At 35.5% G+C, this 9,668-nt stretch overlaps 1 pseudogene; it reads left to right on the forward strand.

Annotated features, from left to right (window-relative positions):
- Positions 1-9,351, forward strand: part of LOC107561718 (RNA-binding protein 45-like) — a 13,538-nt pseudogene extending 4,187 nt beyond the window's left edge.
- The last annotated feature ends 317 nt before the right edge of the window (positions 9,352-9,668 follow it).

Below are 9,668 nucleotides of genomic sequence, written 5' to 3' on the forward strand. Positions count from 1 at the left end.
AAATCTTTTTTCGAGTCATTTCGTTCATTTCAGAAAAATATAATTAAAATGTCACGTTTTATTTCCCTAACACGTCTACTACTTACACAAACGTTGATCACACTACAAACAATACAAAACTGCTATAAGAAACAGAAAATATTAATTAAATGCTTACCTGGGTCTTCAGTCTATGATTAGCTCACCTTACCTCTTATCTGACAAGTCTTCAGGTTTGAGTCGTTCATTCATCACGTGACAGCCCCATAAACTTAACCAATGCAGTCTGAGCCGGAAAGAGAATTGATTAGTTCATCTCTCGAATCTTTCGAATCATCCGTTCTTTTGTCACGTGACGTGACAGCATTGGATAGAGAAATTAGTTAATTTACAGGCTTCCTTACAAACGGGTGCATAGTTATTATTATTATTATCATCATTATTATAATTATTATTTACTCTTACAGTTACGTGATGCGTTTCTGGTCTCAAATTGTATCTTTTTACTTCTTACAGTTTATAAATGTGTGAATGTCTGTCATTATGTTTCTTTTCCATAACACTGAATGTTGTAACAAAGGTAATAAAGAGTTGGTTATTATTATTAAGTCTCTTTCCGGCTCAGACTGCATAGGTTAAGCTTATGGGGCTGTCACGTGATGAACAAACGACTTGGAAAACCCGAAGACTCGAGAGATGAACTAATCAATTCTCTTTCCGGCTCAGACTGTATTGATTAAACTTATGGGGCTGTCACGTGATGGCTCGAACGACTCGAAAAACCCGAAGACTCGAAACAGGTGAACTGCTTGACTAATTCCAGTACAGAACCTATAGGATGTTGCGCATGCGCGACTGCACGAATCACTCCCCGAGACGACTCGTTCTTCCCGAGTCGCATTAAAGATTCGTTCAAAATGAACGAATCGTTCAAGAACGACCCAACACTAGTTAGAGAGTGTTCGGCGAGTGAAAATATATCTGAGCTAAACTTACTTCCAACTCACTTAACCTCCAACTCACACACTGGCGAGTAAAATCTGAGAATTTATTAGCAGTTGGCTAATATTAGACATCATTTAGTCGCCCAGAGTGAAGATTTAGTCGCATATGCGAGTGATTTACTCGCGATGTAGAGGGTTGTGTAATATAAATAAAATGGCTCGTTTAGAAGAAAATGTGAATGTTGAGGTAGTGGAGCTCACAGGACTCTCACCAAAATTACTGAGGAAGATTATAGATAGATATTTTCTGAAGGACAGTTTGAAGAACACCCCAAAATCAGTTATATTTTTTTAGCACCAATTTTAGTAATTAGTCATTGGGGAGGCAGTTTGATTAATTGTCATGAAATAATGCATGGGCCTAAAAACAAACAGGTTAAGCAAAACCTAATTTATTATTTAATCTTTCATTTGATTTTTCGGTGAACTCAGACTTCCGTGATATTTTTTTGTTAGTTTTTTCCTCTCTCTTTGCTGTCTCTTCCACAGGTGTATAGGGATATAGAGTACGCTATTATTATAAGGAATAAGACCACGGGTGAAAGCAAAGGTCTGGGTTACGTGAGATTCCACAAACCTTCGCAAGCCGCCAAAGCCATAGAAAACTGTGACAAGAGTAAGTCTGTCATTTTCCCTACTTGATGACTTGCTTTCAGATGCATTTGTAAGTTGTCCGTCTCTTGCAGCGTTCAGAGCTATTTTAGCTGGGCCCAGAACCAAAAATGCGTCAGCAGACAACGACTATTTCAGCAACCCCTGATCGGAGCACTCTGGAAACGATCCAGGCTCCAACTCGTACACGTTTGGTGAGTATCTAGTCACTTCAAGTTTGGTTTCCGCCCATGCTTTTGTGTGGAAATGGCAGTGCCGTTTTTGGATGCCTGAGGGTTTAGCTTGATCGGTGCATGGTTTCCTGCAGCACATGAGTCCAGCAGCTATGCCTCGGGGGATACGTGGATGCATTATATTGATAAAAACAATAAAGACTTTTACAATCTTTCAAAATATTTCTGATTCAAATTAATGCTTTTTTTTAACTTTCTAAGCAGTTCTCATTGGCAAAAGAATTCGCATTGGCCAGTAAATCTTTTTATTTTATTCATCAGACTTTTTTATAATTATATTTATTTTTATATCATATACTTTAACCCTTGTGCTGTGCTGAAAAACATTTACCTAATTTGGTGTTCCCTGCATTTTGAAAAATTGCTTGTAAATAAAATGCAATATTGTCACCAAATCTTGAATTTAATGATGTTATTTATTTTTTTGGTTTTGTATTTCTTTTTGGAGCTGATTGGTTGTTGCCCTCATAGATCTAAGCTTATATACCTCCGTTTTTCTTTATTTGTGAAAAATAAATGTTTTTTTTTGCAATATTCACTCAAAAACTGAGTTGCATAAGCTTGATCAATGAGGCCTACGATTAATTAGTTCTCAAAATTAATACAAAACCTGTGCTAATTGAAAAAAAAAAACAAGTTGACAATAAGAAGATTTGGTGATAATATAGCATAATGAAAGTTTTACAAGCAATTTTTTAAAGCCTGGTCAGTTTTTCTGAAAGAACATTGAATCCAATATTTGGTAATAATATTGCATAACGAGACATTTATCAGCAATGTTTTGTAGGCTGGTAATTTTTTGACAATTTTTTTCTACATTTTGGGGGGAATTTGTTGTACCCTCTGTGAGCAAATTCAGTAGGTTTTTGTCCAGTGTGATAACACTGACTAGCATTTTCGAGAAAAAGGAAGTTGCCTTCGTGTCAAAATGACTGGAACACAACATGAGGCTCAAGAAGATATTTTACTTCTCGTTTTACTCCAGTTTTCACGCTTTCCCCTACTAGCTGCAGCAGGATGCTTTGTTTTCAGGCATCACTGCATACCCTCTATAGAGCGACTCGATCCATGCCCTGATTATTAAACACTCTTTCAGAGTCTTCAAGCGTAAGCGCTCTAATGCGGTCAGAGGACACAACATGCAGTCAGAATACATCTGCTTTAAACTTATTCTTAGCCTACGACTCAATCACTGGCATCAAGTGAAGTCTGACAATTTATTAGTCAGTGGCTAATGACAGACATGATTTAGTCTCCTGGCACAAAGTTTGCTCACAAATGCGAATGATTTAACATGCATCAGCATGTTAGAATGATTTCTGAATCATCACAGGAATAAATAAAAAATATTTAAAATATATTAAAACAGTTATTTTAAATTGTAATAATACATCACAATATTACAGTTTTAACGATTTTTGATCAAATAAATGCAGTCCTGGTGAGCAGAAGAGACTTATTTCAAAAACATTTAAAAATCTTACCAACCACAAACGTTTGAAGTTAAATGTATACATTAAATATTTGCAAAAAATATATAATTTAATTAAAAAAAACATTTACGCAGTGTAGCTAATCAGCTCATGGGGAAATATGAATAATTAACCATAACTAGTTATAATTAACTATTCATATTTTACAAGTTGTTCCAAACCGGTATAAGTTTCTGAACATAAAAGAAGATATTTTGAAGAAACGGTTGATGGTAGCCATTGACTTCCATAGTATTTTTTCCCCCTCCATACTATGGAAGTCAATGGATACTGACAACTGTTTCTTCAAAATATCTTCTTTTATGTTCAGCAGATGAAAGAAACCCATACAGGTTTGGAACAACTTCAGGGTTAGTAAATGATGACAACATTTCATTTTTGGGTGAACTGTCCCTTTAACCTGCCTCTTCTGTTACATATGGGGCTGTGAGGAATACAGCCAAAAATCCACAGGAAATAGTACACCGTCTATGTGCCTTTAGGTTACCGTTTTTAACACGCTTTCATTTGGGTCAAACTATTATATCGTTAGAGACTGTTTTAGATGCACAATATTAAATATGAAGCTGTAGCATATCCAAGTGCAGGTTTTATTTGTTGTGTTGTCTGTGTTCAGTCCCGTGGGGAAGATGGCAATGCAGCTTGTGGCCGCTCAGATGATGTCTATGGTGTGGAACGGCCCTTCTGGTGCACAGCTAATGAAGACTAGCGCGGTGGGTAATGTGTTCGTACACAATTTCTTAAGATTAGTAAATTAGTCTCTAAATTAGTCATTTGTTTAGAAATTCTAATTTTGTGTTCCATAGAAGACAGAAAGTCGTACAGTTCTGGAACAAAGAAATATTTTAATTATTGGGCAACTATTCCTTTATAAGCCATAGGTATCGCATTACAATTGTTGTACATGCTATTCTAGCTACATGATGATCAGTGATAACTCATATATGCCAAACATACACTACCTTTCAGAAGTTACAAAAACTATCTTTTGCCATCACAGGAATTAATTCCATTTTAAGATCTGTTAAAATCACAGTTTTCACAGAAATATTAAGCTGCGCAACTGTTTTCCACATTGATAATAATCAGAAATGTTTCTTGAGCAGCAAATTAGCATATTAGAATGAGTAATGATGCTGAAAAATCTGCTTTGCACCACAGGAATAAATTACATTTTAAAAATACATTCAAATAGAAATCAGTAACTTTAAATGTGAATACTTTTTCACAATGTTACTGTTTATACTGCATTTTTGAGCAGATAAATGCAGTCTTAGTGAACGTAAGAGATTTCGTTTAAAAAAGTTTTTAAATCTAACCGACCCCAAACTTTCGAATGGTGGTGCACATTGCTAAAAAATCCTTTTCATTTTACAAAAAAATCCATCCATTAGGCTATTACAAAGTGATAGTTCACCCAAAACTGAAAATTATTTATAATTTCATAATTTCCTCATCTGTCATTTTTTTTCTTCCATTTTTGTAGGGTTTTTGTCCAATAGAATGTGTTCTAGAAAAACCTAATACCACCTGCGAATGTCTAACAATAGCAAATATCAAATCATGCGCTGTCTCTCATTCCACCTCTTTCACTGTGTCATGAATCAGTATATTATGGACGTAATATAAATTCCTCGATCCACTAAATCCTGGGACAGTGATGACTCGGGTTTCCTGCAGCATGATAATGTAGTGACACATAAAATAACTTTGTTGTTTTATGCTCCTTCTGGGGTGATTTTTGTTTGTCGTGCATCTTTGTTGTTAAAGAGCACAGCGTCATCATGATATATCATGTGCTCGTCGTCCATTTACATTGGCTTGAGAAACATGATGATGTTGAATGATGAAACAAAATATGATGTTGTTGGAGATCAGAAGTCATCAAACTGATTGTTGACAAGTGTTTATTGTGTCCTGTGTTCCTGTAGGGCTACACAGCTGCCCCTGTACCTCAGAAAGCACGTGTGCAGACAGATGTAGATCTGCCTCCTCTGAAGAAACTGGTGGCGTCTGACAGCGTGGTGAAGGAGAGGCTCTTTGTCATCTTCAACCCCTCGCCTCTGCCTGTGGATGTGCTGGAGGACGTGTTCTGGTGTGTGTGTGCGTGTCTTCATGATTGATTTACACACTGCCTCTGATAGTGTTGGACCGATGTAGTGTACTGTGTCTGAGTGAATGTGTATATTTTCCTTAAGTTTTATTCCGAAATGACATGAACATACATATACACACACACACGGTCAAATGTTTGGCAGAATTGTTTTTTTTTTATGTTTCAATGTAATTTTTTAAGTGTTAATGTCTCTTAATGTGCACCAAGACTGCACATAAGTAAAATAAGAAAAAAAACTGTTGTGAAAACTGTATGTGAAATATTATAACCATTTAAACGAACAGTTTTCTATTTTAATATACAGTGGGTACGGAAAGTATTCAGACCCCCTTAAAATTTTCACTCTTTGTTATATTGCCTCAAGAAACAATTATTTCTTATTATTATCAGTGCTGAAAACAGTTGTGCTGCTTCAAATTTTTAGTGGAAATTGTGATACATTTTCAGGATTATTTGATGAATAGAAAGTTCAAAAGAACATAATTTATTTGAAATGGAAATCTTTTGTAACATTATAAATGTTGTCATGTTTGATAATAATGCGACCTTGCAGAATAAAACTCTTTCTTTCTTTCTTTCTTTCTTTCTTTCTTTCTATCTATCTATCTATCTATCTATCTATCTATCTATCTATCTATCTATCTATCTATCTATCTATCTATCTAATCTTACTTGCCTTAAAGGGTTAGTTCACCCAAAAATTAAAATTGGCCCATAAATTATTCACCCTCAAGTCATCCTAGGTGTATATGACTCTCTTCTTTCAGAGGAATCCAGTTGGAGTTATATAATCTTACTTGCCTTAAAGGGCTAGTTCACCCAAAAATTAAAATTGGCCCATAAATTACTCACCCTCAAGTCATCCTAGGTGTATATGACTCTCTTCTTTCAGAGGAATCCAGTTGGAGTTATATAAAAAATGTTCTTTGATCTTTCAAACTGTTTAATGCCACTCAGCGGGTCTTGCATGCATCAGTCCAAAAGAAGTTAAATAAAAAGCGCCCATCCATAATTGCATGCGCAACGTCAACCTCATACGTCATCCTCCCAGAACTGCTTCCATATACAACTGTTGGCACAAGCTACATTAAAGTGATTATTACGTTTTGAATATGGATATTTTTCTTACAAAAACGCATCGATTCGCTACAGGAGGCCTTTGTTCACCCCCCGGAGCCGTGTGAGACACTTTTTATTATGGATGGGCGCTTTTTATTTAACTTTTGGACTCATGCATGCAACACCCGCTGAGTGCAATTAAACAGCTTGAAAGATCAAAGACCATTTTTTATGTAACTCCAACTGGATTTGTCTGAAAGAAGAAAGTCATATACACCTAGGATGACTTGAGGGTGAGTAATTTATGGGCTAATTTCATTTTTGGGTGAACTAACCCTTTAATCTATTGAATGGTAGTAGTTCAACCAAAATATTAAGCAGCAAAAATTGTTTTCAACATTGACAATGATTTGGAATTATTTCTGTGACACTGAAGACTGGAGTAATGCCTGCTGAAAATTCAGCTTTGCCATCACTGGAATAAGTTACATTTTAAAAATATATAATACATAGATATTAACATAGAAAACCATTTTAAATTGTAATAATTTCACAATTTTACTGTATTGCTGTTTTACTGTATTATCAAATAAATGCAGCCTTGGTGAGCAAAAGAGACTTTAATCAGGAACAAAAAATTATAAATATTCCAAACTGTTGACCAGTTGTGTATTTGAAATTACAGTATGTATGTATCACACTCCTTCCTCGTCTCTTAATCTGCAGTAGATTTTTTAAAGAGTTATATTTAGAAAGTTTGATTCATTTCCTTGAACCAATTGAAAACAATTAATTTGTGTTTACGAACGAATGGTTTAAAATGGTTTACGAACAATTCAGAGTGTGTGTGTGTGTGTGTGTTCTCCATGCAGTCGTTTCGGTACCCTGATGGAGGTTTACTTGGTTCCGGGCCGGAATGTGGGATACATAAAGTATGCAGACCGGAAACCTGCTTACGATGCCATAGCACTGCTGCATGGAAAAGTGATTAACGGCATCAAGATGAAGGTCATGCTGGCAGACCCACCGAAAGAGGAATCTCACAAACGCCAGAGAACTTACTGACCTTTGACCTTACCACAGACACAGGTAAGTCAGCTCAGTAGGTAAGACAGACTAACTCTTCACATATTTATGAATCCACCACAACATTCTGTTATTTCTGCAACAAAGTCAATCCAGAAACGGGATGAAAATTATGACAGATTTCGTTATACTCCATATAATGTTGTCGTTGAGAGTGAATTTGCTCCAGAATAAGTTAATGACTTGAGACATGATGTACCTTTGACAGCTAAACCGACCGCTTATATACTACCTGGAGAAACAATCCTACTTATAAATGTTTCAACATCTTTTGGACTAATTACATGAAAGGATTTGTTTGTCTTTCTATACCAGTCAGACAACATGTCATTCAAAGCATTCAGTGCTTTGAACATCATAATCTGTCCTCTACCATTGATGTGAGATCATAAAATGATTGTGTGGCATTTGAAATCAGTTTTATGTCAGTGTGTAATTTCACTGGCACTAGTGGCAGAAAATGAGATTACACTTGTTCTTTCAGCAGCCTGACAGATTTGAAAAACATTTATGACAGAAATCGATTATGTTCAGCAAAGGCTACACTTATTTAATCAATAATACGGTAAAAAAAACATTATTAGTGATAATTAGCCATTTAAAGTAACTATGTTCTATTTTAATGTTCTAAAGTGTTATTTATTCCTGTGATGCAAAGCTGAACTTTCAGCAGCCATTAATCCAGTCTTCAGTGATCATTCAGAAACTATGTAGTCACTTTTCCTCCTTTGCTTTATTGCAACAAAATGAAGAGTTGATGCTTTATTTGTGTATTTTATCATTCATGTGCTGCCACAGAGACTTACAGGGTGTTTGTTTGTAGCCGTCATCCCATAAACTGGCTAAATGGATAGTGTTAAAGATGTACAAACTAAATTGCAAAATCAACACTCACAATTAAAACATAATTATGATCAACAGCAATAGCTGGCACTAGTGGCAGAAAATGAGATTACACTTGTTCTTTCAGCAGCCTGACAGATTTGAAAAACATTTATGACAGAAATCGATTATGTTCAGCAAAGGCTACACTTATTTAATCAATAATACGGTAAAAAAAAACATTATTAGTGATAATTAGCCATTTAAAGTAACTATGTTCTATTTTAATGTTCTAAAGTGTTATTTATTCCTGTGATGCAAAGCTGAACTTTCAGCAGCCATTAATCCAGTCTTCAGTGATCATTCAGAAACTATGTAGTCACTTTTCCTCCTTTGCTTTATTGCAACAAAATGAAGAGTTGATGCTTTATTTGTGTATTTTATCATTCATGTGCTGCCACAGAGACTTACAGGGTGTTTGTTTGTAGCCGTCATCCCATAAACTGGCTAAATGGATAGTGTTAAAGATGTACAAACTAAATTGCAAAATCAACACTCACAATTAAAACATAATTATGATCAACAGCAATAGGCTTTTGCCGTGATTCTTTAACCGTAACTCACAGTAACTCTGACATGACTCGAAGGGAGTAAATGCACTGAAAAACTTTTGAAGTTAAGACCTAAAACGACCCATCATTCAAAATCATTTTCAGCAGTTCCTCGAGATTTTGGACTTGTATAACAGTGACTATGCTGTGTTTGTTCTTACAGAGGTTTAGATGACATGACGCATGACAGGACTCGACCTCATAACGACGGACACTGGCTGCCGTTTCAGTTCTTTAATAACAAAGAAAGTGTTTTTACTTTCTTTCTTTTTTCTTGTCTGCTGTTAAGCCAACTGACAGCAATTGAGGCACCTTAAGCACTCACTATTTTCAACGTATTTAATTTTATTGACAAATTGTATGGACTTCTTTTGTGTTCCACATTGTCATACAGGTTTGACAAAAGGTTGAGTAAATGATGACAGAATCGTTTCATGTTTGAGTGAACTATCCCATTTAACAGAGGTTACAGACAAAGCTTCAGAAGAGTTTGAGTTCATGCATGGCCTCTGTATGTATCTGATGTGTATGCAAATAAAAAAGAGTTTGACAAATTAAGCTGTTTTAAATGGCCTGTTTATTTCTTATTGATGGTTAATTGCTGGTGCTCTGTCAATGTTTGAACTGAGAGAATGGTGCAATATCTTATACGG

The sequence above is a fragment of the Sinocyclocheilus grahami genome, unplaced genomic scaffold (assembly GCF_001515645.1).
Source record: "Sinocyclocheilus grahami isolate Dianchi unplaced genomic scaffold, SAMN03320097.WGS_v1.1 scaffold789.1, whole genome shotgun sequence".
NCBI lineage: Eukaryota > Metazoa > Chordata > Actinopteri > Cypriniformes > Cyprinidae > Sinocyclocheilus > Sinocyclocheilus grahami.